Raw genomic sequence first — 24,839 nt, forward strand, 5'->3', positions numbered from 1 at the left:
AGGGGACTCCACGTTGAGCGCAGAGCCCCATGCGGGGCTCAATCCACAACCCATGAGATCATGACTTGAGCTGAAATCAAGAGTCACATACTTGACTGACTGAGCCACCCAGGCACCTCTTGCATTTTTGTAGACCATTTCTTTGGGATCTCACTCTTGTCACACTTTTCTTTGTTTAGCTTGGCCTCCTGTACTCCAATATTAAGACTGGAGGTGGGGCTAGTCTGTCAACTGAAGAACATACACAGAACATTTAGAACTTGAAAAGGCAGCTTTATTGTTTCCAGGACCCTGTCCAGAGGAGTCACTCAAGCTCAGACATTTCTTCCTCTTGTGTCCACTTGCCACGACTGTCTGACAAAGTGGGAGTCTGAGGTGGCTACTAGGTAGGACCATTTGCAGATCTCTGTGATCATTTGCCGATCCTTCTACAGTGGGTAGCTCCTCCAGACATCATCATGTTCTTCCAGTTCTACTGGGTGTACAATGGTTCTCAAGAGAGAATCTTCTGAGCTATAGCAAAGGATGGAATTGACATATTAAGAATACTGACGCCAAAACCAATTTGCCTTGATTACCCTAAGTTTTAAAATTAAAAAGTAAAAATATAGAAAGACTGAGTTAATTATTCCAGTCTTTCAAGTTCCATATATGGTCCCATATTTCCTGCAAATTACCTTCTTTTTAGTTCTGGAAAAATTCAAGGTGGGAGTACGTTATGGGCTAAACATTAAGGCTTATTTGTTATTTTTATGTATTTTTTGAAAAGTTCAAAGAAAAGGCCCATTTTTTCCCCCTTTGAGTTGAGCAGCAACTCAATTAAAGAAAACCTATTTGGGACTTTTTTTTTTTTTAAGATTTTATTTATTTATTCATGAGAGACCCACAGACAGGGAGAGAGAGAGAGAGAGAGAGAGGCAGAGACACAGGCAGAGGGAAAAGCAGGCTCCATGCAGGGAGCCCGATGTGGGAGTCCTGGATCACGCCCCAGGCCAAAGGCAGGTACTAAACCACTGAGCCACCCAGGCATCCCCTATTTAGGACTTAAGACAGGGTTTCTCAGCCTTAGCACAATTGACATTTGGGGCTGGATAAATCTTGGTAGAAAGAGGCTGTCCTGTATATTGTGGAGTATTTAGCAGCTTCTCTGGCCTCTGCCCAGTAGATGCTATTAGCAGCACCCTCCTAGATGTGACAGTCATGATTTTTTTTTCTTTCAAATATTGCCAAATGTTCCCTGGGTGGGGGTGGGAGTGGGGAGGACACAGTCACACTGGTTGAGAGGCACTGACTTAAATTACCCAGAAATAGGTTTCTCTACAAATAAAGTAGATTGAATAAAAGCTGGTTTTATCTGACCTCATGGAGGAATGCTAGACTGAAAAATCAGTTTATCTATTTTCAAGCTCCACCAAGACTATATCTACCTGTTCAGATCATCCCATTCTACATTTGTTTTTAGAATCTATTTGTCAAAATCAGGAACTTCCTTACTCCATTCCTATGGCTCTAGCACACCTGATCATTCACTTATATAATCTTTTCAACTATCTGCACATTTAGTGTTCTGACTTTCTATATTCTTGGAGTCTGGGTAATTTCTCCGTCCTTTGGAAGGCATTTCTTGTGCTCTTCAAGTTTCTATTCCTCCTTCTATGTTATCATCTCTTCCAACTTCAGACCTAAGCTGATCCCACATAGCAACTTGGAGAGGTTGGAGTCTCTGGCTGCTTTGATCAGTATGTGAACACATAGTTCAGGAAACAAATCTATTGGCTTTAAGATGACAAATGTGAGCATTCATAGGATCCTGCAATCACAAATTGTTCCTTGCATAATATGCAGTGACTGCAAGATAGCAAACATTTGGGGGCGGATTTTACTAGCTGTTTGAAGTGAGGAATGGCTCTAGTGTACAAAATATTTAAACCAAATTGTTATGTCTTATAATGCTCAACAAAACACTCTGCAAACATTAGTTCTGGAAAAAAAAAATAAGGCAGGGTTATAGCCACTTCTGGGAGTTGTAAACCCATGCAGGCTCCAGAAATATGTGCCTTCCAAGGACTGGAAACTTCTGAATTACCAACAAATAATCAGTGAGTGTGACAAAGAGTTAAAGTACACAGACTTTACTTTCACAAAATTTATGATGTAGTAAAGAGGTTTAAGGTGTAGACCTGAGACTGCAAACCAATGGTCAATAGGCTAAATCGGGACCATGGATTTGTTTTGCTTGGCTTGTATAGGATTGGCCTCCTGAATGTCTGAGAAAGGGAGAAGAAGTGAGAAAGAATGAAAGAAGTGGCTAAACATATAAAAGTGAGATTTTTTTTTTTTTGCATTAACATCCAGATTTCCAGCTGTTTTTGAAAAATCAGAAGATCTGCCAGCACTGGCTCTTATTGCATCTCCCCATGGTGGCAGTTGGCTAGAGTGGAGGAGCAGCTGCCCCTTTGATCAGAATAGGCACTGTCTGGTTCCCTACCCTGGCCCACTGCACTTCCTCACCAGGCCCCGGTCCCATTCAATGGCCACCCCTCACGCAGAGACTTCTGCAATATTTACTTTGTCTTTTCACTGTAGCAACACACTGCTGGAGCCCTGAGCAACATAGCAGCTGCCCATGTGTGTGAGAGGATGCTGCCCCAGGCCACCGAGGTGATAATAGAAGCGGTGAGAAATCAGATTTGGCATATATTTTGAAGGTAGAGTTCATAAGAGTGCATGATGGATTGGATTAAGCTATGAGGGAGAAGATCTGGAAATGACTCCGATTTTTTATTTTCACCTAGATTAATCTACTCAAAAAAGGAAACCTACGGTGGAGTACTGGAAAAACCAGTATTGAACTTTTAAAATAAGAACATTATTGAAAAGCTTTTCTTCACGCGTACTTTTCAAACTGGTTCCCCAGGTGGTGCCACTATCCTAGTCTGGGAAATTCTGACGCTTTGGGGGGAATTTTGAGGGAAAGAGCAAATGAGAAGAGCCCCCCAATCACTAAGGAAGACCCTTAAAGGGTTCTCGCCCCAGGAGGCAGAGTGGAGGGATGCCAACCTCTGGGCACCGCAGTGGCCTCACCTGTGCAGAAGGGCGTGCGTATCTTCAACTATTGGGGTTGACGTTCCAATACACGGACAGTCCTACTGTGGGGAACTGCAGACTCCCCAAGATTTCCACGGAGGGGGGGTGAGGGTTGCATCTAGTAAGCAGCTGTTCACAGGTTTCTTTTGAAGCCAGTTTTCACAGAAAGAGGATTCTCTTCACATAGATTCATAGAGTTACAAAATGAGTAAGTGGGGATGCCCGGGTGGCGCAGCGGTTTAGCGCCCGCCTTCGGCCCAGGGCGTGATCCTGGAGACCCGAGATCGAGTCTTGCATCGGGCTCCCTGCGTGGAGCCTGCTTCTCCCTCTGCCTGTGTCTCTGCTTCTCTCTCTCTCTCGTGAATAAATAAAACCTTTAAAAAGAAAATCAGTAAATGTAGCAAACTTGTCTCTAAAGGATTTTCTGCAGTTTTTACATGCCCGAGAAAATGTGCAATTGTCCGTACCGAGGGCACTAGTTGTATTCGGGCTGCTGTGGCCAGGGGACCGCTGGCGGCGGCGGCGGCGGCGGGGGGTGCTGAGCGTCGGACTCCCCGCCGCCCCCCTCCCCCCGGGGCCGGCCCGCTGCAGCTCGAGCCGCGCGCGGACCGCAGCAGAGCCCAGCGCCGGGCGCCCCCCCTCCCGCGCCGCCGCGGTCAGTCGGCGTCTGGCGCGCATGCGCGGACCCCAGCGGCGTCCTCCCGGCTCCTTCCCTCCCTCATCCGGGTCCTGGGCGAGCGGGCGCCGTGCGCGTGTCCCGCGGCCGAGCTGCTAATAAAGTTGCACGGAGGGGAAGCGCAGCGACGGCGCCGGGGGAGCGCGTCCAGCCGGCGGGTGAGCGGGGCCGGGGGCCGCAGCTCCGTCCGGGGCCCGGCTCGCCCATCAGGCCGCGGTGGCTGGAGTCGGGCCGAGGCGGGGGCGTTGGGCCGCGGGCGGAACGGAAACCGCCGGGGCCTGCGGGGCGGGGAGGTAGGCCGAGCCCCGGCCTGCGGGGGGAGGGGTGGGGAGCCCCGGGCCGCGGCGGCCTGCGGGGGGCGGGGAGCCCCGGGCCGGCGTGGGGCGTGGGCGTGGGCGTGGGCGTCGGCGGGAGCGGTTGGCCGTGCCCGGGCCCCCGCCGCCCTGAGGCACGCCGCCGCCGGGCCGCCGCGCTCGCTGGGGCCGTCCGATCCGCCGCCCGCGGAGCTGTGTTCCCGGGCTCGGTGACTCGCCGCCGCCTTGCGTTTCAGAGAGGAGGATCGCGCTTATCGGTGGGAATCACGCTCCGCGCACTGGGGACCTGCCGCCGCGCTCAGCCGCTCGCTAGACCTGGTTTCTGCCGCTTGCCGTGCCGGTGCCCCCCCTGCAAACATTTCTTCTTCTCCCTCGCGTGTGAACTTCTGCATCGGTGCAAAAGGAGCAGTGCCAAGCGGCGCCCGCTTGCCTTCATCATAGTCGGTCTCCGCCGGGTCTTTCACTTGACGATCAGTGCTCAGATTCATATTCCCGTCTCCCCCCCCCCCCCCCCCCGCCTTCCCCCCTTCCCCTCTCTTCCCCCTTTCAGCTGCTGTTATTACGTGGAGTTTGGAGCCTAAGCGTTGAAAACTCCCATGTGGCGCCTGTCTTAAATCGGAGCATGCTCAGTAGCCAAAAAAGCAGATTTTTGGTTGCAAAAAAGAACTGGGGCGAGGATAGTCCGGGTATCTTGGACGCGTGCCCGATTCCTAACAAAATGTTCCAATTCTGGTTTTGATGGAGCTTGGAGCTGTAGGCCATCCTGGAGGTGAGGAATGCCCGAACACCCTGGGCCAGATCACTATCTTGATTGCAGAGACATTGTTTCCTGACCAGCTGGAGGTCTAGAGGGGGGGGCGGGGCGGGGGTGGGGGCGGGGGGCGGAGAAACATTCCTGGCTGCCTGTGCCTTTCAATGGGTGTGGTGCTAAGTATATCTTGTTTACCTTATCTTTCTGTGGAAAAAGTTTTGAAGTCTGGTTGGGTTTGTCACATCGTGCGTGTTGCCTAGCACCTACCAAAAGTGCCCTTATCTAGCAGCCGAGGCTGAATAGGTGGAGGTCGTGGCTTGGCTTCGCACGCGGAGGGGAGAGGGTGCTGGACCTGGCTGTTTTAAGAATTATTTAAGTTCTTAAAAACTAGAGTAGCTCGATATCCCTCGAGGACCCGAGTGGCCCAGAGTGGATTTTCGATTTTAGATTTGAAACCCGATAAGGCTCCAGGACCTTAGGAGATTTAGTGACATCGCAAAGTAGTTCAGAATTTCTGCTAGATGTCAGCGTGGTGGTTGGTGGCTGTTGAAAGGAAAACCAATACCTTGACACAGTGTGACAGTTTCATGTGTATTGAGCAGAGTACTGTTAGGAAGTTAGTGTGTTCCACATTCAGTCTGTAAGGGATTATTTACATATGTGTACACATTCTTTTTTTCTTTTACTCTTTTTTTGGTAGCTGTTTTTTCCTCTACTCTTTCTTTGGTGGCTGGTTTTTTTTTTTTTTTCCCCTCTGTGGAGAGCCCCGAGATTATAAGAATGCAAAACATAACATAAGAGACAGTTTAACAAAATTTAACCTTCACAAAGGTGGTACATAATACGTTTTAGACTTTTAAAATTTAACTTTTGTTTTGATTGCATGATTGCAGTCCTCCTTTCCACCTATATTGTGGATCCCTCAGTAAGTGTGCCTTCTCTACGTGGCTGTTTTTATTGCATAAATGTTACTGTGTATCTTTTTTTTTTTTTTTAAGAGTTTATTCATCTATTTATGAGAGACAGAGAGAGAGAGGCAGAGGGAGAAGCAGGCTTCGTGCAGGGAGCCAGATGCTGGACTCGATCCCGGGACTCCAGGATTAGGCCCTGGGCCGAAGGCAGGCGCTAAATCGCTGAGCCACCCTGGGATTCCCCCCCCCCGTGTATCTTTGTTAAAAAAATTTCCTCCTCATTTACCCTTCCATTCCTTTTATATCTGAAATAGCTAACATAGGCAGCAAAAGTTAGGTGTACCTCTTCAACTTGCTTTCCTCTTCGATTTAAATGCACCCATATGATAGGGTCTGGTAAAAGGGAGGAAAGCTGGCAGTGAACTGGGGAAAAGAGAAGAATAAAATATTTTTCATAGATTCTGTGCAAATTTGGTGGTATTATCCACTTGTCTGGTTGTCCTAGGTAGGCGCCACAGAAATGGGTAGATTGGTAAGTGTTGCATTTCTTTCCCCTCTGGCAAAGTCAGCTATTAATTTCAGTGGGAGACTGTGGCAGAATGTTGTTACTAATGAGGTTTGAATCAGATTGTTGTTTACTGTTGGTTATGTAACATGTTGCTGGAAGTATTATTAAAAGTTGCCTTCTGCAGCAAGGTAGAGGCAAGTAAATTCTGCTTACTCTTCACTGGGTTTTAATTCTTGGCTGAACCTGAAGGCACATTACACTATAACCGTAATTATACCTGGGCAGCCTGTCTGTTTCCTGTTTTCATCATGAACCCAAACATTATGATTTGCAGTGATGATCTTTTTTGTCCTTTGCGTTAAACAGAGGCAGTATGTTTTCTCTGTCTACTGAAAACAGATTTGTAACTTGGTCAAATCAAAGATACTGGCTTCTTAGTGTTTTAAAGACGAGGCAGTAAAATACCAGTTTTTCATTTCTTAGTAATTTGAATTGAAATACTAATACTATCTAAAATCCGTCTCACACCTATTGTTTGATAGTGTTTTGTGTAAATTTTAACGTTAACCAGTAGTTTGTAGAGTTTTTGAATTAAGAAAGCCCTTTTTGTTTATGACTTATCAGTGTTTATTATTACCAGATGTATATGTTGGTTTAGGCAATGAGCCACACATTTGGGTGAATTTAAGAGCCTGCTTGAATATACTTTAGGATATAGCCACCTTTATTCCTTTGGTTTATCATTCTTCCCTGTTTGCTCCTGGAGGGTCCGTGTTCCCTGTCTTCTCTGTGTGTGTGTGTGTGTGTATGTGTGTGTGTCCTACTAACCTAATCACAAAGAAGAAGACAAAATAGTTTCTTTCTTTTTTATTTATTTATTTATTTTTTAGTTTATTTCTTTAGATGTTACCAGCACCTTACATCCAGGGGGTTTGACAGTCTACACATAAGGTCAAGGACATTGAAGAAAATTGCCTTTTATATAAAAAGGACAGTCATAGCCTGAGGGATGATTCTTACCTCTCCCAGTCGGAATATTTTGAAGTAGAGAGTTAATCTGGAGGAGTAGGACCCAAGAAGGCTGCACAGAGATAGGGTGCTTTCCACCAAAAAAAAAAAAAAAAGAGATACACAACTCCAGGAAGCCTATCTATGTCTTCTCACATCTTGTTTTTATACTTCCAAAGCTAGCAGAATTGAAATTTTTAACCCTAGATTATCTAGTTTATTGCCGTTGTCTAGAACTGTGAGTCTGAGAGATCTGTTTAGTAGTTGCAATTCTTTTTAAAGAATTGTTAAGATTTAGATTGTTGTTAGGACATTTCCCATTTTCATATGTCACCTTCATGTTCTAACATTTTAATTGTTTAACTTGGAGAAGATGGGATAATGACAGAGGTTTTTCGTAAATAACCATCTAGTTCCTAGCTTTTTACTTTTTAGTTTTGGTGGGTTTTTTGGTTTGTTATGTTTTGTTTTTGTTTGGGCAGCTAGGTGAAGTTTTTGGCCCTATCATAGCAGAGTGGTGGTTTCAGTGACTTTTCTTCCTGCTTTTATTGTAATATTCCTAACTTGGTTGTGACAATTATTTTAGGTGAAAGAATTCTGTATTAGAGAGTTTTCTATGGACCATCCTGTAATTGTAATTGACCTTTGGAAGCTAGTTGTTAAAGTACATTTTGTAAACAAGTTTTGCTCTTAAATTCTTTGGTATGCTAGTCTTGCCTGTAACATATATACAAATTATAGACTAGTGTACTGCATGAAAATTTGACAGTGGTTAGATGTGCTGTGAGATTCTAACTAGATTTTTCCTTTTGGTTGACTTTGATGTTATTTTGTTATTGCTGAAAATAACAGTAAGAGAAAAACTGGTGTCACCATCCCACCTTTCTCTGAGCATAGCATCTGGAGTCCTGAGAAGTGTCTTACACTTTTCAAATTTAACTATGAGCTCAGAATATGGCTGGTGCTTTAAAGACAAGTTTTGTTTTGTTCAGTTCTGTTTTCATGATGTGTTAGGATCTGCCTTGCATCCTATCTGGAAGGCTGTATAACTTGAGATCTAGTTATTCTGGTTTGTATGTTCCCAGGGAAAAGGGGGTATTGCTGAAATATTTCAAAGCTAGTCTTCTGTTTTCTCTTTATTCACATTTCTGTGCTTTGTTAAGCGAGTGCCTACATAACTCACTGACCAACTCTTTGGGATTGAAAGTATAAGTTAAATGAAGGACGACAGGAGCTCAGAAGGTACCCAGAGTCATATTTGTTCCCTCTTCTTCTATGTGACTTGAACTCTGGGTTGCATATGAGGTATCTGGAGAGCATCTTCCTAAAGCATTGTGGATACAGGTTAGTGCTTTGTGCTTCTGAGACACACTTTATAATGTAATGATTTGGTATCTGCCCTTGATGATTTTATAATTTAAAGGAAAGCACTATAATGATTGACCAACTCTGTGTCTATTCCTGTGCCTACATGCCTGGACAAGTATACTTGAACACATCTGGTAGTAATATAGGAAATCTTGTAGGCTCTCTGTGGGGGTGAGTGTACATCTAGATCAGGCTCTGCTTAATTAGAGGACTTAGAGGAGCAGGTGAAGTTTAAAGAGTGATTAAAAACTGGGAAACAAAACTCTGGATGTGGGAGATAAGGTAGAGACTTGTGTGGGCACAGAGAGAGACTATATAAGATTATTCTGTGAGAAGTGTCAGGGAACATGAGTTCAGCTCATGTGTGGCTTTGAAATCCACTATGAGAACTTTTGATATCTTTGGAAATTGACAGCTACAATTCAGAAAAGTGGTAATTTAAGTGTTTCTCTAGGAGAGTTATTTTGGTGCTCACGTGATTGTATCCCCTCTTCCTTGTAGATGTTCCCATAAATAATAGGATTTCTGAATCTAGGAAAGCTTGTAGGCAAACTTACTCTTGGTTTGTTTTTCTTCCTTGCTGCTGCCATAGATATATGGCTTATATGTTTTAGTAATTGTATATCTGGATCTGGGATTGGTTTGACACTAGTGGTGCTGGTACTTGGGGACTACTATTGCTATTAGAACCATAGGGTAAGATATTTTTAAAGCTTTACCCACATGAACCACAAAAAAGTTACTCTTGCATATACTTTCTTCCATTGCAGGTGATCCTAAGGGCCTTGCTTCTCAAACCTGCTGCAGATCTGGGATTCTTGTTAAAATGGTGGGAAGTAGAGCGCTAATCTCAAATCTGAATTTTGTTGATGGTTATGATAAATTTGTTTCCCCATCTGTAATTCTTTTCTACAGGTTTGGCTGAGGTTTTAGTGGGTTGTGACCCATGTGGGCATTTGTTTGCATGGGTTGATGTGCTTATTAGCAGGTTCTGTTTTGGATTGGTTGCTTGCCTTTTATTTTGGATTGAAGCAGAGATGTTGGAACAGAAAGTGAGGGAAATGTTTCTATGAATTGTTTTGTCAAGTCTGGGCATGAGCTGTGTGCATGTGTGCGTGTGTTTGTCTGGGGATGAGTGTGGAGGGTGGCTTGTATATGCCTTTCTAGGAGTTGGCCAAGAGATCCTACTTTAAGTAGCTTGAGGTAAGAACAGGATCGTTAGGGTTTTTTGATATTAATATGATTTTATTTGAAATGGAAGCCTGGTGAAGCTTAGTCACATTTCATTCATACATTTAATGTATGTAAAATATAAGTCCTGATCTTCGTTTAGCTTTGCTATCAGCCTTCCCCCCAAATCAGTTGATGGGAAATCCTGTTCTAGTAGTTGGGACTGACACCTTGGAATCATTGTTGACTCTTTTCTCACAGTCCCCATATCTCTTCCATCAGGAAACTTACTGTTCCTGATATGTATGTGAAGTTGTCTACTTACCATCCAACTGCCATCACTCTGGTCCAAGCCATTATCATCTCTTAACTAGCTGACTGCAACTCCGAACTGGGTCTCCCACTTTTACCCTTGCTGTTTATTCTCAACACATCAGCCAGAGTAATTCTTTAATAATGTTGGTCAGAAAATGTCATGTCTCCACTCAGAGCTCTCAAATGTGCCCTCATTGGACTTAGAGTTAAAGCCAGTGTCTTTATTTGCAGGTCTCTTACCTGTTTAACACCATTTCTTATTTCCCCCTCCTTGTTCACTTTATTCTCAGGTTACACTGGTCTTGCACTTACCAGCGTATCCCAGACATGCTCCCACCCTGGGACCTTTACATTGCCTGTTGCCTTTGCCTGCAGCGATTTTCTGGGATATCTACCTGGCTTGCTTCTACCTATTTGCTTAAAGTTTTGACTCAGTTGGTGCCTACTCACTTGAGGCCCAGCTCAGCCACTCTCTTTAAAATCACATCTCTCTTACCTTCCTCTGCTTAATTTTTCTCCGTAGCACTTTCTACCTGACAAACTATAATGATCACTTAATTACTGTCTTTTGTCTGTCTCCCTCCCCTGGAGTATAATGCTACATGAGGACAAAGGTTTTGGTCCCCTTTATATTCATGTGTATATTCCCACAATAATACCTCAAAAAATACACTTTTGAATGAATTACTTAAATAAATTTAACAGTTTTCTTAAAGATTACATTCTAGTGGGAGAGAGAAAAAAATCAAGTCCATTAGTAATTACACATTGGTTCAGAGAGTGAAGGAAATGAACATGGTATTGGATTAGAGATTGGGGGAAACTTACTTGATATAGGATTATGGGGTGATCAGGGAGGGTCTCTGGGATGATAGCTGAAGCCAAAGCCCAAATGCTAAGAGAGCTTGGAAATTAGCGGTTGGGGCTTGAGGAAAGTGATTCAGGCAGAGAATGGCATTTGTAGAATCTCTGAGGTACAAAAGACATTCCAGTATAGGAAGATAAATGCTTTTGAAAGATTAATTCTTAATAATATTTATCGGGAGCAGAAGGTATTTGCCCCTAGTTTCTCACTGATTTTTCTTAAATTTCAAGCCTCCAAATTTGTGTAATACCAGATACAGTGGAAAGAGTTCTTTTGAAATATGAATGTCTCTTGAAATGTAAATCCTCTCCTTAGTATGGATTTTAATATGGCTGAAGTGCAGCTGCACTTTGGTTTGAAATTTGTTTTTTCCCCTGACCGTATATGAAGTATGTTTGTTTTAAAAGGTACAGAATTATATGAAGCTGAAAGTGAGACATACCCCAATCCTTTAGCTAAGGTCCTTTTAGTAGCTTTTTATGCACATTACATTTCACTCATTAAAACAAATATTTCTTAAGCATATGTATCATGGAGCTTACAGTAATGAGTGAAAATAGCTATGGTTCCTCTCATTTTTATTCTTGCAGGCTTACAGTTTTGTGGGTGGACAATTAAATGTAAAAATACAGGTATGTTAAGTGCTACAAAGTAGAGGTATGTGATGCTTGCCATGAGAATGTATAATAGGGGAATTTCTCCTACCCAGCAGGGTCTAGGGAGGCTTCCCTGCTGAAGAAGGGATGCTAGAGCTGAACTAGAGTTAATATTTGTGTGTGTGTGTTTTGTAACGTGTTAGATTCTTTTGTAATGCATGATGTTTTTAAAATTTACCATGTTTTCATTTATAGCTGAGATACCCCTGCTTTTTTTGTGTTTCTGAAGTACTCTGCATTATTACCCAAGTGTGCAGTTTTATGGAAGAATTTCACGGAACTTAACACACAGGAATTTCTTAATCTTATCGTTATCCTTGTTTTCTTTCTAGCTCGGAAGTCATTTCTCCGAGAAATGACAAAACAGTTTAATGGAAGGGTTATATAGTCGGATCTTCATAAACCAGAGGTAGACTGTAAAAGGCCAAGGTGATAGCAGATAATCTGTTCATAGTTAAATTCTTAAGTACCTCCAGGTTTTGATATAAGAAGTAACACATATTCCTACCTGCTCAGATACTGACCTTCTGTGCTTGCTGTACATCTATTTTACTCTTTTATGTAATTATTTTTTTATTTTGAGAGAGTGAGGGCACACGTGTGAGTGGGGTGGGGGCAGGGCACAGTGTGGTGCAGAGGGAGAGAGAATCTGAAGCCCAGCGTGGAGCCCAACACAGAGTTTGAATTCACCACCCTGAGCCAGAATCAAGAGTCAGATGCTTAACTGGCTAAGCCACCCAGGTGCCCCCTTTTTTTGCTTTATTTTAATGCCCTGTCTTTGTTGGTTATCCTATGGAAACAAATCTGGAAGAAAATTTAGTGGTATGCTAACCAGCTTAGGAAGTTCTTCACAGCATCTTCTCTTTTTTCCATTACTCTTTAAGATCTTTGAGATTATGGATAGTGTTTTTTCAGCCTCAGTTCCTGGCTTATTAGACCCAATAAATTGTGAACAAATGAAACCTCTACTCTCATAGGTACAACTCACTTCTATTCATATGATCTTTCAAATCTACAGAGTCCTTCTCTCTTGAGCTCTAATTTCACATCTGCTTGGAGGTACATCAGTGCTTTCTCCCTTAGAGCCAGCCCTCCACCAATACTTTGTTGCCTCGCCTTGGCTGTAACTAGAATTGCCCTTTTTAGGTAAGTGGATTTCTTTACTTTATAGTTTTTAAACCATCACCTTTCTTGCTTGCCATTGTTTCTCTTATAGGTGGTCACCAAGTCCTCTTGTTTATTTGTAATGCCTGTCACATCTTCCTTTTCTGTCTCTATCTACTGCCATTGCTGTCCTGGTCTGTGTATCCCTGAGCTGGAGTGTCTTTCTATCATAGTTGAATTTCTACCATATTTTCTCTCTACCTTCTCTGCCCCCTTAATTAAGTCTCTTGGTCTTTTAACTTTTCGAACATTTCTTTCTGCTTAGAACTCAGCCCTGTGCATAGGGTTCTTTCCAACAGCCTGACTCTAGCCTCATATTCATTCTTCCCTGTTTAGTATCCATTCTATGGTGGTGCCTTTCCCTTTTGCTTCACAAACTGGGCAGTTGTCGTCTTCCTGCCTCATTTGGCTTAATGATACTTGATTTTCCTTATTTTTGTCCTTCATTACCAACTATATTAGAATTATAGATTGTCATATTCCTATTTTGATCTTGTGATAATTATTCCCAAAATTTGTACAAATATGTGCATTTATCTACATCTCATCCTTAAGGCTTTTCTTCACTTTGGTGCAGTGTGTGTGATTGGGGGTGAGGGAGGGACCTGGAGCTAGGCAGAGCTTTTTGTACACTGGCTAAGCCTTCCACTTTCTCACTAGCCATTTGCAGCCCAGTGATTTTTTTCTTCAGTCTTACTCAGAAGTATATGATCTTTTTACCTTTCACCACTGCCCTCCATTTCCAGTTATATTGAGATAATCCCTCTTCCTATCATTTTTATTTATGATCCTTCTAAAAAGATCTTAGTTTTTTTTTTTAATTTTTTTAAATTTATTTATGATAGTCACACAGAGAGAGAGAGAGAGAGAGAGAGAGAGAGAGAGAGAGAGGCAGAGACAGAGACACAGGCAGAGGGAGAAGTAGGCTCCATGCACCGGGAGCCCGATGTGGGATTCGATCCCGGGTCTCCAGGATCGCGCCCTGGGCCAAAGGCAGGCGCCAAACCGCTGCGTCACCCAGGGATCCCAAGATCTTAGTTTTAAAGTGTTTGATCACTACATTTAATTATATTCACTCAAACTGTAATATTGATGAGAATTAACTGGCTCAGCTTACACAGGTTGTCTGGTATATTTCCTAATGGGATTTTAGATTTGGGTGGGGGATTCTCTGGTTTTAAAGCTAGAAATAGAAATTCCCTGAAAGGTATCTTAGGCACTTTCAATTTAGTTTGTGTTTTTTGTTTTATTAACAAAACTTAATAATATTATTTATTAATAAAATAACTGTTTATTATTAATAAACAAAACTGTTTTATTATTTTTTTGTTTTATTAACTTGGTTAGCTCACTGTGCATTACTGTAGCAAGACTTGGCTTTTAAGGAAAAGATTCAGTTTGACACTTAGAATTGTAAAAGGTTGATTCAGTATGGCTGAAGTAAGAGAAAAAGAAAACAGAATTTGTCTTCTGTCCCTGATTATGCTATTGAAATAAGGCTTTAATATTTGTAAATAGATACTAAAAGGTTAAATAAATGTTAAATGTTATAAGTGAAGTTGCTTCGTAGGGATAATTATTGCAAAAGAAAATAATGCCAAAATTTAAGTTCTTTGAAGCGTCCTTGTTTTCTTAGGAAGTAAATATATCACCTTTAAAAAATAATAAATATGTATTCTTCCCAGTGGTATACTTTAGGGTAGGTTCACTGGGTTAAATAGCCTAGGATGAGGATGGCAGAGGCATGGATAGAATCTGCTCAGAAGCCAGGTTTTCATGTAGAGTACCGTATCACATATCTGGGCTGTCAAATGCATTTTCCTTTCTACTTAGAGGAGAGCACAGAGGTAAGCAGTAAGGAATCTGGGAAGAGCTATGAGGAATGAAGAAAGAAGAGTCAAAGGAATGAGAACAAAAGAGAAAGGAGAGCAACAGATACTGGTGGGAAGTGATGGGAAACATGAGAAGGGACATTGGGAGGACAAAAAGAAAAAGCTGCATTGTTTCCTTATTTCTTCTAATGTGTAGTTACATTTTTTTTCACCCAGTATACATCTCTGAAATTGGGATGTGTCTTAACATTTGATGGTATTTGCATGTTGGCTTTGGCCAGGTGGTACTTGTGGTGTAGTTGTCATTGTGTGGGCATAATCTTTGCCTTTCTGTTTATGTTGTCATTTCTTCCATTTAACACCCTTTGGGAAGATGAAGCAAACACCAGTTTCAGAACCTGCGCAGATGAGTGTCAGTGGCTTGTATGACAGTACTGGAGTAATACTGGAGTACTCTTTGGACTTACATTCTTGAGGGCAGAAGGATGATAGTGTGAAGAAAAATTTAATTTCTTATGAAAGCACTGTGTGAGAGTTTAACTTGCATCTTGTTCTTCCCTTAAGGTTAATACAGTAATGGTACCTTTTAAGTAGATGGCTTTGTATATTTGTTGAAATAAAGTAGCTCAGCTATATTTTTAAAATCCTCAGCCTGTTACCAAAGTGTTCATCATTATTACAATAGTAAGTACAGTACTGAGTATGCACCATGCCAGGCACTGAGTTTTTATCTCATTTAATTCTCAGAACTGGTATTTCTTAAATAAAATAGAAATAAAATAGAAAAAATAGAGGTTTAGTTGTAAATGTTAGATGCAGAATTTGAACCCAAGTTGATTAGAATTCAAATTTGGTTTTTACAAAGCATGTATTTTTTAAAAAACGATTTTATATATTCATGAGAGAGAGAGAAAGAGAGAGAGAGAGGCGCAGAGGCAGAGATACAGGCAGAGGGAGAAGCAGGCTCCATGCAGGGAGCCTGATGTGGGATTCGATCCCAGGCCTCCAGGATCATGCCCTGGGCTGAAGGCAGGTGCTAAACCGCTGAGCCACCGAGGGATCCCCCAACGCATATATTACAGATTAACTTTATTGTATATTCCTAGCCACTTCTTTAATTCTACCACCTATGTTTTAGCAAACTGTATTTAGTATTTACTCATCATAGTAGATAAAAAAATCAGATTTTGTAGATTTTTACCCACAATCGCTTTTATGCCTATGATAAAGCTACTTCATGCTTCTTGTCTTTCCACTTCCCCCGTTCCAAAAAGGGCCATTCCCTGAATTTCTTTTTATTAAAAAAAATTTTTCCCCCCTGAATTTCTTTTAGTGCTCTATACACCCTTAGGGCATCTGCCATTCTCCATTGTGTATTGTAGCTAGGTATGGGCATATTTTATTTATTTATTTTTAAGATTTTATTTATTTATTCATGAGATACAGAGAGGCAGAGACATAGGCAGAGGGTGAAGCAGGCTCCCTACAGGGAGCCGGATGCGGGGACGCGATCCCAGAACCCTGGGATCCCCCCTGAGCCAAAGGCAGACACACTCAACCACTGAGCCACCTAGGTGCCCTGATACGGGCATATTTTAATTACCAATTTGTAATTCTTTTAGTTTGGGCCTGGAACTGATTGATCTTTTAGCTTCTGGCTTAGTGGTTTGCCCTTTTTTTTAGATGCATTCAGTAAATGTGTGTTGTATAAGTAAGTCTGAGATTTAAGTTTAGCACTGCTTATATTTGTACCTCAGTAGTTTCTGAAAGCATTGTAGAAAGGGAGCACAGAGGACCAGATTAAACTGCCCAGCAATATATAACCTCTCAAGACTAAAGTTACTAAATATAGCCTTTAGGGACTTTTTTTTATTACTGGGATAAGTTTAGGGATACTATGGGAAAGAATTATGAATGGTTACACAGTCGGCTGACTGAACTGAGAATGGGTGTCTTAGTGTTTCTAAATTCGTTTTATATAGTAAAAGGCAAAAGGGGTATGAAAATTGAACCAACTTTTCAATAAGAGATTCAAAATGAAACCTTTTGGTCCCTTAAAAAACCTAATCATACACTGATTTTCCAGAGGTATTGCATGTTTTCTTAGAGTTCACGTAACATGCTAATACACGCAAACTAGAAAAAGTATAGTATTTTAATCTATCTTTTTGTGGACGTATTGAGAAAAATCTTTCATGACCAAGGACTTAAGTGAATATAGTGAAATGAATCTATTGCTGTGTCCCATGCACTATGATACCCTTACTTCAGTGTGGATCAAGGTGTTATTTTGAATCTGATATATTCTCCAGGAAAGTTTACAGGAGAAAATTGATCATATGGGTATAATAAAACAGTTTTAATCCCAATATAACAATTTTATTTAGAAATCTAAATATTACATATTAGGAAGTGGATGAGTGAAATAGAGTTGAGTGTGTGTAATTGTGTGTGGTGTATACATATATGTGTATACAGACATATACACACATACTGTGTTTAGTGTGGCATATACACATATACACACACATACTGTGTTCTAGTGTTTAGTGTGGCAAAAATGTCCTAATGAACGTTGAAAGGCTTTGGAGTAAGACTACCATAATAAATGTAAATTTTTTTTACGATAGTAGTAAACAATCTTTCATACCTATTGACTTAGCTCAGTTGAGAGAAGAGAGGGTTAAAGTAGATGAAGAAGTTGATAAGATAGGTTGAGTAGTATAAAAAATCAGTTTGAAAATCAGCATATTGACAGGATTATTCTTAGTCTCTGAAACTGTATAATCTTTTGATAACAATGATTTGAATGTTTTGTTGAAACAAAAAATATGGAGAACAATAGAAAAGATCTTTAAGAGAAAGATATTCCTTGGTGAGAAGCTTTCTTTCTAGGAGGTACTGTGTACAATGTTTAGGAGTGTGGGTTCTGGAGCTGGACTGCTAGGATTCCATTCTTGCCTCTATTTCTTATCTATAGAAATAAGTCCTGTTTAATTTCCCCTTGCCTGTTCTCTCATCTGTAAAATGAGAATAATGGAATTTACCTGATACGACTCTTTTGAGATTTTAATGATTTTTGGTCTCTCAGTGTAAGTCCTTAACGGTGCTTGACATAGTGTTCAATAAATGGTAGTAGTTTATTACTATTACTGTCATTATCATCATCATCATCATCATCAAAGGAGCTGATTTTGAAAGGAAGCTGTTGAATCCTTGAAATAGCTACAGTCTTTTAAGAAAGCCAAATGTCCAAAATTCTATCTCTATAAGTAACTTTTTAAGATCATTCATGTGCTTTTGTCTGTTTAGTCAGTAGCAACGCAGCCCATGTCCTGTGCTTTTTACAGAGAATTTCCAGCACAGTACAGCAGCAGAGAGGTTCATAAGGATAACTAAGTCATCAGGAAAAGCTCATGTTATGTGTAGGTTTTCCTGAAATAATGATAATTGGTTCTAAAAAGCGCATTTAAAATGAAACTATTTAAAATTTGATCAGTATCTTAAACTGAACTATGAATAAAAGGTCTGATTGAGACTTTATTTTCAAAGATTAAAATTTTAGAAAAATATTAGGTTATAACTGTAAACATGTATTCTTACAGTGAATAAAGCATGAATCAAGTTTGATGGATAGGATTATTTAAAAAAATTTTTTTGGTGGGGACTCCTGGGTGGCTCAGTGGTTGAGCATCTGTCTGCCTTCAGCTCAGGTGGGGTGATCCCGGGGTCCTGGGATTGAGTTTCACACTGCTCCTTGCAGGGAGTCTGCTTCTCCCTCTGCCTGTGTCTCTGCCTCTCTCTGTGTGTCTCTCATGGATGGACAAATAAAATCTTAAAAAATTTTTTTTTTTTTTTTTAAGAGAGAGCATGGTGGGGAGGGGGGTGGCAAGACAGAAGGAGAATACTAAAGCAGGCAGGCTCCATGCACAGTGCAGACCGATGCGGGGCTCTATCTCAGGACCTCAAGATTATGACCTGAGCCAAAATCAAGAGCCAGATGCCCAACCGCCTGAGCCACCCAGGCATCCTATTAGGTGTAATTTTTCTCACAATAACTTATTAGTGTGATAGGGCATTCTTTATATTTGTCACTTATGCTACATAAAGAGCATTTACATTTTTTTTTACAAAAATATCCATTAACAAAATACACATTGATTTTATTTACTAAGGACAACTTTTAATCCTTTGATAGTGAAGCTATTCTCTTTCCACAAAGAGAGGCTTGCTTGATGTAACTGTAAAATCGTCAGTTTCCCAGGCTAATTGTTCCTCATCAGTGCAAACTCACCGCAGGAGTACTGTCCTTCTTGGCCATATTACATCACTCCCATGGGTCTCTTGGAGGCAAAGGCAACAGCACATCTGATGCTTATGCTGCTTGCTGTGCCGTGAGTGATAAAAGTCCTTTGTCTCTGGCTCAGGAGTTTCCTGGCCCTTGTCAGCCTTCCTGAAACAGTTAACATTAATTTACTTGGTTGTGGGGCTGGTAGGGTAAAATTAAATCCCATGCCCTACATTGTTGGGCATTATTTTAACAAACTTTTTGAAATCTCATATTTTGCAAACTTTGCACTTTCACTGGTGGTTTATTAGCCATTATGGTGAGGGAGATGGTAGTGACTGGGAACCAGTTTTCTAAGTGATTAGTTCACTAACAAATTTTTTAAATACTTTTTTTGGTAAATCTTATGTGCATAGCTCAGTGAAATTTTACATGTTTGCATCTGTGTCATCATCATCCAAATCAAGTTGTAGAATATTTCTTTATCCCCAGAACTCTCTCTCTTACCCTCACTTAGTAACCTTCTTGTCTCTGATGACATAGGTTAGTTTTGCCTGTTTTTGAGAAGAAATGATATAATGTGTGATCTTTTATATCTGACTTCTTCATTATATCTATGTGATATCATGTCTATGTGATTCATCCATGTTTTTCATATGTTCTTTGTCATTGCTGTGAAGAATTTGAATTTGTTGCTATGATTTATTGGCCCACTCCACCGTTGGTGGATATTTGGGGCTAGTGAAAATAAAGTTGCTTTGAACATGTACTTGACTTTTGGCGGCAATAGCATTTGTTTTTGTTGGATATATACCTAGGGATGAAATTGCTGGGTCATAGGGATTTATGTGTAATATGGCGTGATATTTCACTGGTTTCTTAAAATTTTTTTTTCTGATAACTAATGTTGAGGCCATTTTACCATCTAATGGCCATTGTGATATTTTCTTATGTGAAATGCTCTATCAATGCTTGTTCATCAGTAAATTTTTGGAATGAATTTTGCTCCCTTTTTTTAACTTTGTTAGATAAGACTTAGATAACGAGTCCTCAGATTACTTGCACATACAACTTACTTAGTTTGCAAAGTTGTAAAATACTTTTGGAGAGAGTATCATGAGAGGTTTCTAAAATTTCTAATCATTCAATATTTAAAGAGTTGAGTACGTGGTTTGTCCCTACTCCTTTCCCAGTACTAGATTTAACTAATATTTAATAATTGACTCTTAGGTTTTTGGAATCTGACACCTAATCTTTTTTCTGAAACCAGTCTCTTGGAGTTGGACTAATGACATCCTCATTAACCAGTCATTGGCCTTTTCTTTGTTCACATTATTTTTAAACTTTATCTTGTGTTTGAAATTCTGCAGTACCATTGCATCTAATCCTAAACTCCTCCTTTTAACAATACTTCATTGGTAACTTCTTCCTTTTCCCTACCAGTGTTCCCTAATGCACAGCTGTTAACATACCACCCTTCTCTTTCTGCTGAAAACCTATTTTTTATTACTGTTTCAGCTCTTTGTGTGAAATCTTAAATCTTTCTCATTTTTTCCTTGCTAAACCTGTGTCTCCACTCATGACCCTTTTCCAGTAGAGTTAACCGTCTTCCCTACTGACTAAACAACTTTCTGAGTGACCTTAATTCTGCTAATGGAGTTATCATTATCTTAGTCACCTGGGTTAAAATTTGAAGTTATTTTTAATTTCAAGGTACAGTTGATAGAAAAATCAATGGCTGTTCATTAAACATTCCTTTAGTATGTGGTAGAATGCATGGAGTGGTGCCAGGTGCTGAAGGCTTCCTCCTGGAAGGATTTTGTACTCCTTTTGGGAAGTTAAGATCTGTTCTTATCACTGTCTTATTAATTTTTATGATACTCAATGACCGTAGCCTCTTTAGAGTTGGGTGATGAAGGAATTATTCACCAAATGAATTGGTCTTGAGCTTTTCCTTGAGGATGACTGAGATTTCTCTAGGAAGACCCAGATGGGCAGAAGTATAGGAATTTGGGTTGGACCAGAAAGTGTGTATAAGTGGTATAGTGATGGGTATGTTAGGTTGGTACTAGATCCAGCCTTTTTGTTTTGTTTTGTTTTTGTTTTTAAGAGAGCGATTGGTGAGAAGTAGAGGGAGTAGGGGAGAGAATCTTTTTTTTTTTTTTCAAAGTTTATTTTAAAAGATTTTTTATTTATTTATTCATGAGAGACACGCACAGAGAGGCAGAGACCCAGGCAGAGGGAGAAGCAGGCTCCATGCAGGGAGCCTGACGTGGGACTCTATCCCGGGTCTCCAGGATCATGCCCTGGGCTGAGGGTGGCGCTAAACTGCTGAGCCACCTGGGCTGCCCCAGGAGAGAGAGAATCTTAAGTAGGTTCCAAGGCCAGAAGAGCCCAGTGTAGGGCTTGATGCCACAACCCTGAGATCAGGATGTGAGCCAAAGTCCAGAATTGGACGTTTAACTGACCCACCTAGGTGCTAAATCCAGCCATATTTTGAGTCTTGATTCTTCTTCCCTTCATTTTTAAAAAAATTTTTCTTTTTTTTCTTCTTCCCTTCAATACTAATGATATAATTAATGTTCAGATAGCACTTTTTAGGGCAGCCCGGGTGGCTCAGCGGTTTAGCACCGCCTTCAGTCCAGGGCGTGATCCTGGAGACCCAGGATTGAGTCCCATGTCGGGCTCCCTGCATGGAGCCTGCTTCTCCCTCTGCCTGTGTCTCTGCCTCTCTCTCTCTGTTTCTCATTAATAAATAAATAAAAATCTTTAAAAAACACTTTTTAGTGTATAAAGCATATATTATGTGTGTGTACACATGTGCATGCATATTTTATTGTTTTTAAAGGTTTTATTTATTTTAGAGAGAGTGCACACGCATGCAAGCAAGCAGTGGGAGAGGTGCAGAGGGAGAGGGAGAGAGAATAAGCAGGCTGCATGCTCAGCGCAGACCCCAACACAGAGATCTGTCCCATGATTCTAAGATCATGACCTGAGCCAAAACCAAGAGTTGATTGCTTAACCGATTGAGCCACCCAGGTGTCCCAAAATATTTTATTACTTCAACATTTCAGTCACTTAGGAACCATCATCCCTTTTTTATGGAAGAGTTGGTAGACTTAGAAACAGTGATACCTGGTTCATGGTCTTATAAAGGACAGAATCTGATCATATTCTGTTTTCATCATATACTTTTTAAAAATTAAAAATTGTGAATATTTTGGGTTATGAAATATTTTAACAGTAGAGAATATAATATCTAATGACTTGCTAAATTTTTTTAAAATCTGATTTTAAAAGAAACACAGCTGAAGCTTTTCCATTCTTCATACTTCTTTCCTTTTAGCAGTGGCAACTAGTATTCATTGTCCTGAGATTGGTGTATCATTTTTATTTATGCTTTTATTCTCTTACCAAATCTGTGTGTACCCGTAAGTACAAGATTTTGTTTTAACTTTTATACAGTTGCTCTGATAAAAAGGAATGTATATTCTTCCAACTTGTTTTTCTTTAGCTCACTACTTGCTTGCTCACTTAATAAATAGGCACTGTTTTCAGTCCAGGGGAATTTGATGAGGGATAAGGAACATGAAGCTACCTGCCTACTAATGTTTCACTGAGGAAGACATATAATAAGTAAATAACATTGATGGGTTGATCAGGTTAGGATAAATACCATGAAAGAAAAGTAAACAGGATCAGGCAGTAGAGAATGATGATGGGAGTGTAATAGTGATGTATGCTATTTTAGATAAAATGGCCAGGGAAGTCCTTTTTCAAGGAGTGACATTTGAGCAGCTGAATTAATTGAAAGAGTAAGCATGTTAAATAAGATCAGAGAGAATCAGGGGAGGAAACATCAAGTGCAGAGGCCTTGGGGTAGAAATGACCTGGGAGCACTTGAGAAATGGAAGGAAGTCAAGACTGGTTAAGTGCAAAGTTAGGTAGGAGAATGGTCAAAAATGACTTTGGAGGAGAGACCAAAGACCAGATCATATAGACCCTATAAAGTGACGTTAAGGAATTTGGATACCGAGTATATTGGGAAGCCACTGAATAACTTTTGAGCAGAGGAATGACATAGTTTGACATACTTTTAAGATTACTTTTATACTAGAATTCTGTACAGTAGAAAAGAATCCGTGGAAGCACTTTCTGTATTGGAATGGGAAGATCTTGAAGATACACTGTTTATATATTTGTACCTTTTTCTTTTTAGAATACCTTTTTCTTTTAGAATACCACTGTTTGTTTCTTTATTTTTAAAAATTTTATTTATTTATTCATGAGAGACACAGAGAGAGGCAGAGACACAGGCAGAGGGAGAAGCAGGCTCCATGCAGGGAGCCCGATGTGGGACTGGATCCTGGGACTCCAGGATCACGCCCTGGGCCGAAGGCAGAATACCACTGTTCATGTAAAAAAAAAAAAAAAAAGCTTTACGTATATATTTGTGTTAAATTTCTCTGTAAGGACATGAAAGACAATTGCAAAAGATTACCTGTGAGAAGGGGAATTGATTGATAATGGGGAGAAAAATGGGAAAGGAAACTGAGTACTCTATATTTCTTTATACGTCCAGAAAATTTTTAAAAATCGTACAGAAGTGTGTATACATCTTAGGTTTCCCACCAGCTGAATTTTCACAAACTGGGCTCACCCATATAATCACCCATAGGAGAAGCAGAACTTTGCCAGAATGGCAGAAACTCAGGGTTCCTTCTAGTTAATATCCTTCCTTTCAAAGGGAAATCACCATCCTGACCTCTAACATAGCATGCGTTAGTTTTGCCTCTGTATCATACCAGCACTTGTAAGTCTGTTTTACTTACCACAATTTTAGATTTACTATTTTTATTTTGTATTATGCAAGTAATGCATTAGTAGATTCCCTTTGTGAAAAGGTTAAAACAATACAGAAATATATAAAAGAAAGCAGAAGGACCCCTTTCTCCTGCCATTTCCCTATTCCATGCCTCTTCCCAAAGGTAACTGCAATGGTTAATTTAGGGTATCCCTTCTAGTCCTTGTTTGTTTACTTGCACAAATAATTTTTCCCTTTTTTTGATTAATACATAATATGGTTAGTACTTGATGATGATGGTAGTGAGACTAGTAATTAACATTTATTAAACACTGTCTAGTAGTTAACTACAGTCTAGTGTTTGGTCTTCAAGCTTCTCTCCTCATGATGTCTCCTTCCTCAACTTAATCTCCCTGTTATTCATATATTGTCTCTCCCACATATCTGCACTACCCCCCTCTGGCCTCCATTCAGTTCCAGTGTTACTAAGTAAGGATTAGCCAGACCTGTCTACTTTCTATTTTAGGAAATGGCTGTGTTCATGTCTATCCACACATTTTATTGTTTGTTTGTGTCCCTATGCCTTTGAAATTTCTCCTCTTAGACAGTGGAGGATATTTTGGTTTACTTTGTTACCTTTACTGGCTGGCCCAGATGGCTTTTATCCTATACCCTTGATGTAGCTACAGCTGAGTTCAGCCCTTCTTAAAGTTTGTTTATAACATAACATTTTATAGTTTGTGACCTGTTACTGACAAGCTTTCAGTCTTTCCTTGAATTTCTTTAGTTTAATGTAGCTAATTTTGCCTACCTGGCAGAAATTATCCCATGTAGGATTGAGGAAGTCTGTCCACACAGGAGGAATATTCCTTTACTTCTGTGCACCTTTGCCCCCATGGTTCTAGGTTCTAGCCATGGTTCATAGCAATCTGGATAGACAGCTGGTTGATCAGCATCTAGAACAATGCTTGGCACTTACTACAGCTCAGTTAAGTATATATTGAATGAGTGAATCAATTGGCTCTTAAGATGAAACATAACTTGGTGTGACTTTTTTTTAAGCACTGTCATGGCAGTTCACAATGTATGGCACATAACAAGCAATCAGTTATTTATTTTTTT

General features: G+C 40.4%; 1 protein-coding gene and 1 long non-coding RNA gene across 4 annotated transcripts in view; one reads left to right on the forward strand and one right to left on the reverse strand.

Moving 5' to 3' along the window:
- LOC119874033 lies at positions 1-3,689 on the reverse strand. Its single transcript, XR_005366375.1, has 3 exons — positions 3,555-3,689; positions 3,085-3,461; positions 1-513 (listed from the first exon to the last, which is right to left on the reverse strand). It is a non-coding gene; the product is annotated as an uncharacterized LOC119874033 (long non-coding RNA).
- Positions 3,690-3,770: 81 nt separating this feature from the next.
- The window catches only part of SMAD5 (SMAD family member 5), a 54,738-nt gene continuing 33,669 nt past the window's right edge, over positions 3,771-24,839 (forward strand). The window contains exons 1-3 of one of the 3 annotated variants that reach the window (XM_038552238.1): positions 3,773-3,921; positions 4,628-4,846; positions 8,419-8,599. The gene's annotated coding sequence lies outside the window, so the exon portion shown is untranslated. Of the gene's footprint in view, positions 3,922-4,627; positions 4,847-8,418; positions 8,600-24,839 lie in introns of all 3 variants that reach the window. The other 2 variants (XM_038552237.1, XM_038552236.1) reach the window with 2 other exon arrangements.

Source organism: Canis lupus, chromosome 11, assembly GCF_011100685.1.
Source record: "Canis lupus familiaris isolate Mischka breed German Shepherd chromosome 11, alternate assembly UU_Cfam_GSD_1.0, whole genome shotgun sequence".
Classification (NCBI taxonomy): domain Eukaryota; kingdom Metazoa; phylum Chordata; class Mammalia; order Carnivora; family Canidae; genus Canis; species Canis lupus.